Here is a 14,687-nt window from a genome sequence, read left to right on the forward strand (position 1 = left end):
ACAATACTTATCTGGCTGCCGGCCGCCACCTCAGTCACGCTCCGTCCTCTTCTGTTCCTCCCGGAAGGAGGAAGCACACACAGGCTCCCCTAAGCCAATCACAACGTTTCTGTCACAAAAGACGGCCGGCCACATCATCATGCGCACTTGAATGCCCCAATCACTCCTCCCCTGCAGGCTATGACTAGTCTCACCTCGCCCAGTAAACCTCCCTCAGTGAGGAAAAATAAAATCATAATGCACAGAGGTGGCAAAATGCAGGGGTGGGTAATTCACATCGCCCGAGACATTAAGATTTATTGCAAGGGCAAGAAGTTTTAATTACTGTTTTGTCCGAAGGACAAGTAGGCAGTAAATTATGCTAAACTGAGACCTCTTCAAATTGGCAGTGTGTGTCGCCCACAGTGTAATCATGTAACCCACGCACACATGACACAATTTACAGCAGGATGCAAGGAGCCTGTTTTCGATTATGGAGCCCGCCTGGGCTATCGAGCGAAGCCAGGTGAAATGAGTGATAAATGTCTCTGCTCACCACAGGTACTGACTGTAGTAAATGGTGAGTTGTGATGCAGGCGGGGATTCTTTACCGCTTATAGTGCATTGGACACAGCTTTTGGATCTAAAACACAGGAAATCACAGTGACGAGTGTGCACATGGAGTTTAAAAATTCGAGCTCTGTCTCTTGTGCGTGCGGGTTAACCACGTAACTACACAAACGATCTGAGACCTTTTTCAATTAAGTGCAGTGTGTTCACAATGTGAAAGCACAGCTTGAAGTTTGAGCAGCTCGGAATTTTTAAAACCAGCACATTCAAGAGCGAATGGTCTGTAGTATTTCCTTAGATCACAGGACGAACACGGACCTTTTCAGCTCAAGAACACTCCCAGCAATGGCAGGTAGGAAACTGGCTTCTCTCCTTCTTGCTTCTACCAGACTTTAACTTTATTCACCCTTCTGATCCTGCCCTCCACCCTTGGGCCTCTCGTGCTGAACCCAGGTCGCTCCCCTCCCCTCCCCCACGCTTGCAGTAAAGTACTCGGATTTCTTGTCATGCAGTTCTTGGGCCCCTCCCTTCACACACTGCTTGCCGTCTGTGCTTGCTGGCTCCATCTCTACTGTCTCAACCAAGTCTACATCAAAGCCCTTACTTTCCCTGTAGGGCTGTCGTGCATCCCACAGGCCCACCCCTATTGCTTTCATTTTCACGTGCCTCTCATTTCTAAACCAGTGCCTGCACTACGCTCTTTTCTCCCCCCTATGGCTCTGCATTTATTCCTTCACAAGCACCCAGGAATCGGAGGCCAGAAAAAGAAAACAGAAGGGGCGAGGCAGAGTTTGCTAGAAGGCAGGATTGCAGGGATATATTTACCACAAACTAAAAACCTAAGCCTTACTGTCTGCGATACGATATCACCAAACTCTTGCACTTGAAACTATGAGAGGCTTTATATACTGTTCTGTGCAGCGCCAAGCATGAATTAAAAGCAGCACTGGAGCGCTAGACTGAGGGTCTTTTTTTAAGTCAGGACAAAAGTCATCCATTAACATCTGCTACGTGATGCGACCTCACGCCGTCACGGAGACTATAGCCAGGGCCACTGGAATTATGTGATTGAACGTCTGCGGCGATTTTCACATAATTATATATTTGCCGCATCTGCCACATCATTTATCATCTGCTGCATAATACCCAGATTTTAACAAAAACAACATTTGTTTCTAGCTCAAATGGTTAAAAAAGTTACTAAAAATGCGACGATGCGTTTTGCTGCGCAGTGGAAGCCTCTTTGCAAAGCTGGACTGGTCTCCTTTCTGTTGCTTATTGCTGTATTTGGATGTTCAACCTATACTAATGAGTTGCAACCAATGCACACAGGGTGTTACCAAGCTTAAAAATGATGAAATAATGAACTAATACAATTACAAAATGTGCTGCATTATGTTACATAAATTAGCTTTTTCTTGCTGCATAATTTACCCAACCTTGCCACATAATTTTGTCCGCTCTTGCCACATAATTCCAGTGGCCCTGGCTATAGCTCTGGTGTGACTGACAACAGGCGTGCCTGCCGGCATTTCAATATCCCATATTTTACCTAATTTACAACAATAACAGGGAAGTCTCAGAAAGCTCTTCTTGTCTCTACTACCCCCTGCTAACACTATTAAAGTTAGGGTTACTAACAGTGCTCCTGTGCTGTTTAAAAACTTACTGTTGTTTTAGGTAGCTCTTAATAAAATGAGTTAACCTTTAAGTGAGCACTACTAATCTTGCAACATTAGGAAATGGAGGACCAGAAAAATAAAACACTTGCCAGGATCCCACAATGTGGCTAAGTGGTGGTGAGTCTGGGTTAGAGGCTCAGTACCCTCATTTGAAGCAGATAAGCCACATTCCTACAAGAGCCTGGTGCACTGCACACTAAGATAAGGCAGGTTTGTGGAATGGTTACCTCAAATGTACCGGGAGGGGTAAATAAATAAATAAAGTTGCACGTATGGCTGGAGAGTGTGTTTATGCGGTGCATTGAAATAGGCTTTTTAAAAGTGCACAGAGTAAAGTGAACATAGTAATGTAAATGTGTCCAAATAAATCCTGCTCAGAGTAGATAGGTTGGGGAGGCCCTCTGTTGCTTCACAACAGCATGACTTGTGGCTGTCAGGCTGTAAATGCCCCTCTGGGCCTAGAAGTCTGTCCTTTGTGTTGTGCTGGTCTTCTCTACCCTATGCCCTGGATTCTATATTACAGCTACATCTTGCAAGGGAGCGGTGCTTGAAATGGCACCACAGAGATATGGTCTGTGCCCCGCGGCATTGAGGGAGGATTGGGGTTTTTTGCAGTTGGAAAGTAATCACATGTAAAGCAAGTGAATACACTACATGTAGAAAGTCCTATAGAAGCTGAGAAACTCAGAAAGAGCTAATGTTACAAACCTCTCCGGAGATGCAGCAGAACAAGTGAAATTGTTCTTAGCTGTGTGCTTTATATCAGAAATCACAAAATGCCAACTACAGGGTGTTCCTTTCAAGCTGCCGCAGACTATTTCTGTAGGATGTTTAGATAGAAGTCTCTGGTGCAGTAAGGATTCAGGATTATTGAGTTTTCCACATGCTCCGAAGGGCACTTCATTCCCTAATAATGCTTCTAGGACTGCCTGTGTAATGTTGGCAAGACTTCTACAGGATAGGCCTAAGAGTGACCCCCCCCCCCCCAATCTTGCCGTTATGTATCACAATGTCACAGATGGAGTCATCCAAATGAAAACCTTGCGTGCAGCAGTGTGTGGCGTGCAGCGGCTTGCAGCGGTGTGCGGCATGCAGCACTGTGCGGCGTGCAGCAGTGTGTGGCGTGCAGCAGTGTGCGGCTTGCAGCAGTGTGTGGCGTGCAGCAGTGTGCGGCGTGCAGCAGTGTGCTGCGTGCAGCAGTGTGCGGCGTGCAGCAGTGTGTAATGCAGCAGTGTGCGCAGCATTGTGCGTGCAGCAGTGTGCTGTGTGCAGCAGTGTCGTGCTGCATGCAGCAGTGAGTAATGCAGCAGTGTGCATCAGTGTGTGGCGTGCAGCATTGTGCGGCGTGCAGCGGCGTGCGGTGTGCAGCGTGTGGCGTGCAGCAGTGTGTGGCGTGCAGCAGTGTGTGGCGTGCAGCAGTGTGTGGCGTGCAGCAGTGTGTGGCGTGCAGCAGTGTGCGGCGTGCAGCAGTGTGCGACGTGCAGCAGTGTGTAATGCAGCAGTGTGCGCAGCATTGTGCGTGCAGCAGTGTGCGGCGTGCAGCAGTGTGCGGCGTGCAGCAGTGTCGTGCAGCATGCAGCAGTGAGTAATGCAGCAGTGTGTGGCGTGCATCAGTGTGTGGCGTGCAGCATTGGGCGGCGTGCAGCAGTGTGCGGCGTGCAGCAGCGTGCGGCGTGCAGCAGCGTGCGGCGTGCAGCAGCGTGCAACGGCATGCAGCAGTGTGCGGCGTGCAGCGGCGTGCAGCAGTGTGCGGCGTGCGGCGTGCAGCAGCGTGCGGCAGTGTGTGGCATGCAGCAGTGTGCGGCGTGCAGCGGCGTGCGGCGTGCAGCAGCGTGCAGCAGCGTGCGGCGTGCAACGGCATGCAGCAGTGTGCGGCGTGCAGCGGCGTGCAGCAGTGTGTGGCGTGCAGCAGTGTGCGGCATGCAGCAGTGTGCGGCGTGCAGCGGCGTGCAGCAGTGTGCGGCGTGCAGCAGTGTGCAGCAGTGTGCGGCATGCAGCAGTGTGCGGTGTGCAGCAGTGTGCGGCGTGCAGCAGCGTGCGGCGTGCAGCAGCGTGCCGCGTGCAGCAGTGTGCCGCGTGCAGCAGTGTGCGGCATGCAGCAGTCTCGCATTTGTGAAAATTAGAGTTTTTAGCATTTAAATCTAATGTTCACGGTCCACTTTCACTTTCGTCCGTTGTTAAAGCTTTGTTGTCTTTATGGGGCCATGTGTTTGAAACACATGGCCCCATAAAGATCAGAAAACTGACCCTTTGAAGTAGTAGGATGCCGAGGCTGTGGCCAGTGGGCTGAAGCGCTTCCCCAAACGGAGTGCATGGCGGCACGATGCGCGTGATTGTGCGCATGCTAGCCATGCAATCCGCTTTTTTGGGAGCACATTTAAAAGCCCCTATAGTCTCGCTTTGTGATCGCTTACGCGATAGCAAGGCGAGACCTAAAAACGCAGCTATAAATGAAGATTCAAAAAAACCTAGACACAAAAAGTTAAAATAAAAACACACCTATAGAGATACACACAGAGCTGTTGAGAGACAGATATACAATTGCACTTAGAGACACATACACAGACAGAGATAGCTGCATAGAGAGACAGACACACACATAGAGACATACAGACAGAGATATAAAAACAGGTACAGAACTAGAAAGAATTACAAGATAAACACAGAAAAAGAAACAGTCAGTAAGAAAGAGAGAAACATACACAGATATAGACAGTGAGTCAAACACATTTATAGACGCATACACAGAGGCAGATATGCACACAGAGATCGAGATGTAAAAGTAAAGAGAGACATATAGAGACGCACACACTGAGACAGGGACCACACACAGATACACTTAGTAAAGGTTTTGGCCTTTTAATGTCGACTCTGCATTGTCTTTTTTTCACGACCAAACTGTGTATATAAGCAAAATGTTTAGGCGTTTAAATATATGTTTTGTATTCCATACATTAATAGCTATCTACAGCAGTGTATATTGTAACTTGTAAGTTAGGTGTGGGCATATTTCTGTTATGGAGCCGCTAGTTCCTTTCTTGTTGACAGTTGGTGCTAGTGCTAAAAAAAAACACCAAGCCTTGTTTGAAGTCTGTAGATAAGAAGTAATGGTACGAGGGCGGGTGGGAGGATGTTCATGGGAGACGTCTGGAGTGCAGAAGAGAGAAGGCAAATGAGGAAAGCGAAACAGATGGCTCAATTCGTTTTACAATGACCAAGCTAATGCCTCTTCCACGTGTTCTTTTTGTTTACTTCATCCGCATTTTTGCATGTTCTCGTGCACTTTTCTTGTTTATTATGTATAGATTTGGAACATTAGTAGTGTGTTTCTTTGTGTTCTGAAGACTTGTGGAAGTTTATAGTTAAAAGCTACAAAATCTATCTAAAGGCTGTTGCATATAAAACTGTACGAGTGTATGTGTGCATAACATATCAGGTGGAGGAGATTTTTTACTAAGTAGTGTGTGCATATAACATAAGAAAGTTCAATTGCAAAGTGGTATAATGGAGTAAAAGCTACAGTATTGTAAGTAAAGTAATAATATAAAAGGAAATAGTGTTTAATATTGTATGTAAAACAATGCTGTCAATAAAGATATCTTTGAATGAAAGCGAGCTTTGCAGTCTATGCAAGCAGTTGCTGTCTAAATGGTCTTGCAGATTGTTTTTTGTGAGGAGTGTTAATGTGTGGGTTTTGTAGTCATATTGGAAACATTTGCCAAGATGCGTCTATGTGTGTAGATCTGTATGGTGGATGAAGCTAAGCTGGACTGTAAAAGTAGAAAGCATGCTACAGTTGGGAGGAATAATATTTAAATACAGACATGCACCAACAGAAACGCAGTGACAGAGATGCATATCAGAGAGACAGATACAAAGCCGCATAGACACAGAGGTACATACAAAGATAGACATTGTGAGACAGAGGTGCAAGGAGACGCATACACAGAGCCAAACACGCACACCCACAATACAGACATGTGTATACAGAGAGAGTAAGTTATAAACAGTGCTAGTAATGCACACACTGAGCTAATGAGGCACACAGAGACAGTGATGCATACAGAGAGGCACTGATGTTCACATATAGGCAATGAGGCACAGACAGACACATTGAGGCACACTCAAACAGTGAAATACACAGAGAGCCAAAGACGTAGAGGTACTGATGTAGTCACGAACAATAATGCACATACAAAGATAGTATTGCACACACAGACAGTGCTGCACATATAGGGACAGTGGTGCACACCTACAGACCAAAATGCAAAGAGATAGCCAATGATGCACATACAGGGACAGTGAGGCACACAGACATAGTTATACAAGGTCAGAGGCACTGCTGCAGATACATTTACAATAATGCACATACAGCGTCAGTAATATCACACATATGATATGCACACTTAAACAGTGATGCGTTGTCACAGACAATGATTTACGCAGAATTTAGTGATGCACACACAGAGATATGCCTCACATACCAATAAAGACACGTGCACACTTCGACAGTGACACATGCACAAATGAGACGCATATACAAATTTACACCCTGAGACAAAGACGCGCACGCGCATTACTCGCGGCTTTTCTTTTTCCTAAAGCGATTGCTTTCAGTTTTTAGGATCGCTTTACTTGTGGCTTTGTTGCTCCAATACACTTTGTTGCTGATTTAGAACAAAATTCATGGCTAACAATGACGTGCTTAGATGTCAGATATGATACGAAATTATTTTATATTTAGGGTGTTATACGGTTACATTAAAAGCAGGTTATACTTTGTTGATTGTATACATTATAAAAAATAAATTCATTAAAGGTGGAACAACTGTTTACAATGACTGCTCCTCAGTACATTGTTTGCATTGTCATGCTCTACACAGTGACAGTAATGCACACACAGACAATGATGCACACATCAAAATAAGGAGAGACAAAGAGACACTAAGCTATTTGCATTGTAAATGACAATGCGTTTTATTTAGGTTTCAAAAACCAAAACATAAATAAAAGGCATTGTCATTTACAATGCCAATAGCTGAAACTCGCGTAACTGCGAGACCTGTTGCATTGCAAATGCTTGTTCTTGTAGAAGTTAATATTGCTTTATTGGTTGTTTTAAACTTTTAGAGAACTTTATACCTCACAGTTCGACATGTGAAAAAGGCTTTGCATGAACAATTTGGCTTCCAGTGGGCCACTTAGGGAGTTTGTAGTTTTGGGGGACGCTGGTAGGGGCCCATGTTTCAGATCCCTATGCCCCCAACCCGAAAGGCCCAGGAGGCAAAAAGGCATATTAGGTCAGGAATTAGACGTCCACTGACAGTGTTTGAGGGCCGTGTGGGCACTCAAGCATGATGACGATGCGGTCATCTTAGTCTAGAAATTCTCAAGACATTCATGTGGGTGAGACCAGTACAGCATTTATGCTTGGTCAATAACTCTCAGGGAGAGGAGTTAGCCTAACGGCTAGGGCGTTCGACCTCGGACCTGGGGAACTGGGTTCGAGTCTCAGTAATGACGCTGAACATCCTGTGATTCTGGGCAAATCACTTAATCTCCCCGTGCCTAACAAAAAAAAGCATTTACAATGCAACGGTCTCGGTATTGTTAAAGTTAGAGCTATTGGCATTGTAAATGGCAATGCCTTTTATTTATGTGTTGGTTTTTAAAACATAAATAAAAGGCATTGTCATTTACATTGCCAATAGGTTAAACTCTCGCAAGTGCGAGACCTATTGCATTGCAAATGCTTGTTATTCCTGTCTTAGAGAGGGGTTACCTTTGCAGTTCATTGGCCTGTTCCTATTGAAGAGGACCGAGACACATTGCACATGGTTTGTCTCTGTCTAGAGTGAGAGAGTGATTGAGTGAGCAAACAATGATAGACTGCAGAGTGGCACTGGGTTTGAGATTAATTCAAGCATTCCACTGATCACTTTATTCTTTTTGTTCTTGATACACAATGAGGCCTAATATGAGCTCTGTCAATGTTCTTCTCACCACCCACTTAATATCATATGAATCCGACCTATTTAACTATTTAACTACCCTGTGCCAATGCAGACCCCTCCCCCCATTCCGAATCTTAGTTTCAGGACTGTTCCTCTCTGTTTTCCTTTCTCACCCAGACATACCCCTTCGTCTAGCCAGGCTGACCTGCACCGGTCCTCACTGCCCCCACCCCTCACAAATTGTCATAGAAATGAATAGGCATCGCCTGATATCAAAATGACACCCTTTTTAAGAACATTCATAACATTTTACTGAGAATGTAGCGAAATATCCTGAGCTGGGACTTTCGGTGTGCAGAAAGCGCTGCTACAAGTGCGCAAATGGAGGTGCCCTGTGTATATGTATTTTGAGGGACATGTCGGGAAGAGTATGCACCCGAGAAACCAAATGAACCGAGGCTGGCCACCCTCTGGGCCAGGTCCCCAATCCTCGGTTCCAGCAGAACACACAGACCGCTTGTACTGGCGCTGGGAGCGCGGTGCCGGAGTAAAGAAAACACGCATTCTTGCAGGGCTGAGGCGACATGTAACAAAGGCTGCTTTTAACGCCGTCCCACGAGAGGAGCGGGGCAGGCAGTGAGCACAGTACATGTCAGATGTATGCAATACTTATAGATACATCAAAGCAGGGTAGATACAGCCAAAGTTTGACACAACGATTTTTGTAGTCCGTATGCAATGTAGAGACGAGCATTAACTACAATATCAATTTGATAATATTATTTACTTATTATAAAGTGCCGAGTTATCAATTTTGCAAAGTTGAGCGATATTACCACTCACCAAGTCATTGATCACATTAGAAGAGTATCGATTTTATTTCCTACTGTTAAAAGAACGTAGAATACCACCACACAAAAAAACAAAATGGAATTAAACACGTTTGTTTCGTTCAGATTTTTGTTTTCAGACTCAGTTCTTTTTTTTTTAAATACACGTCCTTTTTTATTCTTCGGGGCAGCAGTTTGTACAATGATGACATATGCCAGAGTGAAACAGCCACAATATAAAATTTTAAAATGTGAAAAATCCACATTACCCCATTTGCATCACAAACTATTAACAAAACGTGCCCGGTTGTTATATTGAGAAGAACAAAAATGTTTCAAAAGTTGGACCGACCAGTTTAACTATTTCCATATCTCCTAAAAAAAGGGGGTTATGGAGGAGATATCGAATTAACGCTTTAAATGCGCATATCAGCTCTGTGGAGTAAAAAAACACAATTCGCCTGTTTCCCACGGTGGGTTATAGGAGCGCGCCTTTCAACCATGGATGCGTGTTTGTTTTTGCAAGATGACGTGTTTAAATAAAAGCCAGGCTGGTCTCTTCGCCCAGCTTCACCTCTTCTCCCCAGGGCTCGCACCTTCTTTCCAAAAGCCATCGCTCTGCGTGAATGGTGAGCAGGAGGATGGCTGGAAGGCAATACAGCCAAATGCTCTCCTGACACATTTCAAAGAGAAGACGCGCTGCGAAAATAAACACCTTTTCCGAGGTTGGCACTTCAGCCAAATGACCCCTAATTAACCTTAACGAGATGTCTGATTTCCAGCCTTCTGCTCCCACCGCCGAACGGGGTGTTTGATGTGAAGTGTGGAGCCGGTCCCTTTAACTCATGCAACCCCCCCCCCCACCCCGCACCTCACTCCGACTTTTCAACGGGCAGGAAACATTCCCCAGGAACAACAAGGCGCAACAAAAATAGACCCTTCCGTGCTCAAAAGGCATCGCATTTTGGTGTGCCGCCTGCAGGGACCTGCCGTTTGCTTCTGGGGTCGTCCAACTATTTAGTCGCAGAGACGGGGCATGTGGGGTTCACAGGGTGTCACAGCGACCCCTGTACCCTGCAAGGTAAAGAGTAGAAAGAGCTAGTTCGTGCGGCATTACACTTTTAACCAACATCCCCCCTCGCAAACTATGGCAGAGACTCGGGGGCAAAGCACGCCAATGATTTTTTTTTTGGGTACGATTCTGACACGCCAAACGAGAACACAAGGGCTGGCCCAATTAGATGGGTTATTTGGTGTTCTGACTACTAATAACAAGCATTTACAATGCAATGGTCTCGGCATTGGTAAAGTTAGAGCTATTGGCATTGCTCATGACATTATTTTTGTTTATGTTTTTGTTCTTAAAACATTTAAAGAAACGGCATTGTCCGTTGCATTGTAAATGCTTGTTAACGCGGAGAAGACGGGCGAAAATAAACCCAGACAGTCTAAGGAAAGATGAAAGCACGTCACGACCAAACGCTGTCATCCGTCGAGCCTCAGTCCATGTGCGGTGGAAGCCCAGAGGCGGCGCAGAGTCCGGGGCCTGGGACAGTGGTGGGAAGAGGGGACAGAGGGAAGGGGGGGTGGCCAGCGGAGCAGTATCCTGGGTCTCTGCCTGGCTGGGGCAGGGCGGGCAAGAGAGGGCGTGGACGCCTTCCAGGAGCGAATTAGTAGGGACTGAAAGAGGGTAGGAGCCGCAGCTGAAGAGGGGCGGGGCAGTGGCTTTGACAAGAATGGGGGCTGCCAGAGATTGGAGTTCATGGGCTGGAGCGCAGGAGTGTGTGAATATATCGGGAACCCGTGTCCGCGTGTTTGAGGGGGGCTTGTAAGAAGTGTAAAGTCAAGCTAACTTGACCGACCTGTGGAAGGAATAGACGCTAATCATATCTGACGGCCATCTTGGTAGAATGTGTGTGAGGTGACCAATGAACGTTCGTATGTGGAGATTGAGAGCGAGGCTGACTTCTACATCGAGGCATGGAGCACAAGGCTAGCGGGTGTGATTAGCGTCCAGAGCAGCTGCACAGACTGGGAATGTGTTTCCAAGAGTACCGCAATGCTATTTACAGGATAGAAACATGCCCTGATCATCTCCAGGGTCTGCGCCCTCGACAGAGGTTTGCTGTTTCGCTGCTACTCTTCGAGAACTTACCTCATTTCACGCACAAGGCAAGCACACCACTGCCTTTCTCCGAGGCATTTAAAGAGCAGAAATGCCTCGGAGAAACGCAGTGTCCTTTTCGGATTCGGGGGCGTGTTTGTCTTTTCTCTCCTCCAGCCATTGGCTGGTGGAGAGAATGAGACTTTCTTTAAAAAACACGCCGCCCGATCCGAAAAGGACGGGGCATGATTGGAGTGACGGGACCTCTTCTCCAATGGCTGGCCAGCATTTACGAGGCCAGCCAATGGAGAACAGGGCAGAAGAGGGGCGGGTTCAAGCCCCTCTTCTCCCAAGTCATTAAATCTCCGGACTTCCGGTCTGCCGACCGGATGGTCCCGAGACCTAAAAATGGAGGCGTCCGCATTCATTTTCCAACATGGAAAGGGACTTAATCCTGCCTCCTTATTAGGTAGTTGTACATGTATTTTCACAGGTGGGAAACATCCTGTAAAAAGCGTGTGAATGCCTGCAAACCTACAAGCATTTTTTTCTGGGAAAGATCCAATCTGCATGGGCCAAAAGGGCCCGTAGATCCTTATCGGGAAATATCTGCCCACGTGTCAGTGTTTTTTTGCGCCAGAGAGCTTTATATACGTGTAAAAAAAAACTCGTAAATCGACCCCTGAGTGATTGCAAATGTAAATAAAAGTATTTGGCTTAAGTCTGGGTTTTTAGAACTTGTAGCCGTGTAAACAACGTATTTGTATTTCATCCGATGCTTACGAGAATTCCTCTTCCCCACAAGCACACACCACTTCACGGACTCTCTTCAAAATCCTTAGAGGAATGCTGCGCACTTTTACGAGGGCACTATTTAGTGACACACTATGCCGACACGCTCGCTTGACAAGCGGCCTCTGACTCGGCTGTTTATCTCTTAGCTTCTTTGGGAAAAGTTCTTGTAAGCGGACAAATCATTCATTTTGGATAGCTAGGTGTATTTGCATTGGGCACCTGCGCATATGTTTGGACACAAAAACATTTCCTCTCTTCTGCGAGAAATCTAAATTATTTCCTAAAATACCTTACACCTTTTACAAAGGAACGCCACGGCATTTCATAATTATCCCGCAGAGTTAACACACCTGGCCCAAAATTCCGGCACACAAAGGCAACAATATAAACTCACATTGATTTCTACTTTTTACAGGACATAAATGCCTATCTAAGTGTGAGACCCCCTTTAGCAAACCACGAGGTATTTCCCTCCCATGTGAGACGTCTTCCACTGTCAAATGTCAATTCCCTCGTTTGTCTCCAAAGTCTCAGGTACATTTGGTGAGGGTGTGCCCGCAGCCCCGGTCCCCTCTGCCCCTCCACTGTCTGCCACCCCCGTGGTGGCTTCCCTGCTGCAGTATGCCAGGCATCTCAGCCCGCTGACAGTCGCCCAGCAGCTGACCCGCTGTAATTCAACCTGCCCGGCCTCGCCGTCAGCTGGGACTTTTAACCGCACACCCCGGAGGGCTCGCCCGCTGCCACCCACCTCTGGAGCCGCCTGTCCGGCGATATACCCCTTTACAGGCGCCGCGGCTTCTGCCAGTCTCCCAGCCCACAATTCCCACTCAACCCGTTGGCACAAAAAGCAGAGCCAGATGTCACGTAAAGGTGCCCGGTGTAGCCTGGTATGCCCACATCACACAGACACTAATGCTAGAAATGAGCCGGCGCCCCGGTTTCAAAAAGTTCCAAATAAATAAAACATATAAAACGGTGACGCACCACATGCCACATGAAACTTACCACACTGCCACCGTACGGCCCACAGTAACCCCGATGCACCCCTCTCGCTGACAGGAATGGGCTACACCGATACCGCCCAGAGGACAAAGGCAGGCAGGGACCAGATTCACAGAAAGGGAGCAAGGGGCCCGCGAGCAGGGCACGGGCCGGGCGCCCCTAGTTCGCAGGGCAGACTTCAGGGTCCGGACGGCAGGGGGGAAAGGAGGACTCGCGGCGGTGACCGAGTCCAGCGCAGACTCGCCACACCGAAAGGATCAGATAACTGTCCAGCGTCACACATGCTGGCATCCGTCAAGCTGGACGTCTGCAGGCATCGGCGAGCTCAGTTTTATTCCTGTCCGCCTCTGAACAAGTTACCAGAGCTCCCCAGAATCTGACTTTAAAGCTATATCATTACAGCAGGCGCTGATGCTGAGTGCTCAGGGAAAAACCAAAGGCAATTAATGCATTCCCCCGCGCCTATGTCATGGTCCTAGCTTATCTACATCTCACCCTCTCTTTCTATTAATACATACATACATAAAGAAATAATGTGATATATGCATACATCTAGAACAAGTACACACACATATATATTCGTCAGAAACACGCCACGCTCGTTACTCTAAATTATACATTTTTACATTTCAGAGCTCCCCTTTAAATATTTAAATGATATCACTTCCTGTTAATAGCACATGCAATAATCGACAAGCAGAAACCTTGCTAAATGTCATGGTTTTAACGTTTCAACCAATCGTTTAATTTCTGGAACCAGTAATGGAATTCTGTAAAGTTCTAAAGCTGGTCTTAGGCAAACAGAAATAGAGGCATGCAATGGGGGCCGGCACCGTGCTGCAGGGGTGTTTCAAGTTACAGAATCGCCCTGAGCGCTGCAAATGGCTGAGATATGACATACTCATTTGCGTGCCGCGCCCGAGTGTCCTTTTCGGATTCGGGGGCGTGTTTGTCTTTTCTCTCCTCCAGCCATTGGCTGGAGGAGAGAATGAGACTTTCTTTAAAAAACACGCCCCCCGATCCGAAAAGGACGGGGCATGATTGGAGTGACGGGACCTCTTCTCCAATGGCTGGCCAGCATTTACGAGGCCAGCCAATGGAGAACAGGGCAGAAGAGGGGCGGGTTCAAGCCCCTCTTCTCCCAAGTCATTAAATCTCCGGACTTCCGGTCTGCCGACCGGATGGTCCCGAGACCTAAAAACGAAATGCACCATTTGTCTATAAGCATTCGAGTGTTAGTAAAGTTGTGTTAGCATCATTCGCTCTCCGAAAGTGCTTCACAAACCAGAAGGCCAGAGAGAGAATAGGGCCGGCGTCTTTTCCGTAGAAGGAACTCGCCGCGGTGTTATTTCTGCTGTGCCGGACTGCAGCTGCAGTAAATCATATTGTTACCGCCTCTAAATCCACTACTACCAGATGCTTAGCAAGGGACGTGCGCAGTAAATAAACCTCGGTGCCCCACAAAAGTTATCGCACGTGGTGTGAAAAAAAGCCTAAAAAAACGAGAATCCCTGAAAAATATTACGTGTTGAAAATGATTTTCACCATCTGACGTAAGCCCTTCCTGCACCTGCTGCTATTCAGTTACCCTGACATAGCAAAACCGTTGCAGGGTTATATTTCCGACATTTCATCCAAGAAGAAACGAAGGACGCATTAAAGAGCAGGGCGCGCGCTGAAGTTCGACACTGCACTTGTTGCCTTCTATTTCTGTGGAGAACTGTTTGTCGGTCGGCGCTGGTGGTTTGCCACGTCGTGATATTAAGATCTC

At 46.9% G+C, this 14,687-nt stretch overlaps 1 pseudogene across 1 annotated transcript in view; it reads right to left on the bottom strand.

Annotated features, from left to right (window-relative positions):
• Positions 1–13,272, bottom strand: part of LOC146822397 (uncharacterized) — a 38,020-nt pseudogene extending 24,748 nt beyond the window's left edge. Inside the window, exon 1 of the transcript XR_014963274.1 lies at positions 12,920–13,272. The product of XR_014963274.1 is annotated as an uncharacterized LOC146822397 (transcript). The remainder of the gene's footprint in view (positions 1–12,919) is intronic.
• Positions 13,273–14,687: the final 1,415 nt, after the last annotated feature.

The sequence above is a fragment of the Triturus cristatus genome, chromosome 6, assembly GCF_964204655.1.
Source record: "Triturus cristatus chromosome 6, aTriCri1.1, whole genome shotgun sequence".
In the NCBI taxonomy this organism is placed as follows: Eukaryota; Metazoa; Chordata; class Amphibia; order Caudata; family Salamandridae; genus Triturus; species Triturus cristatus.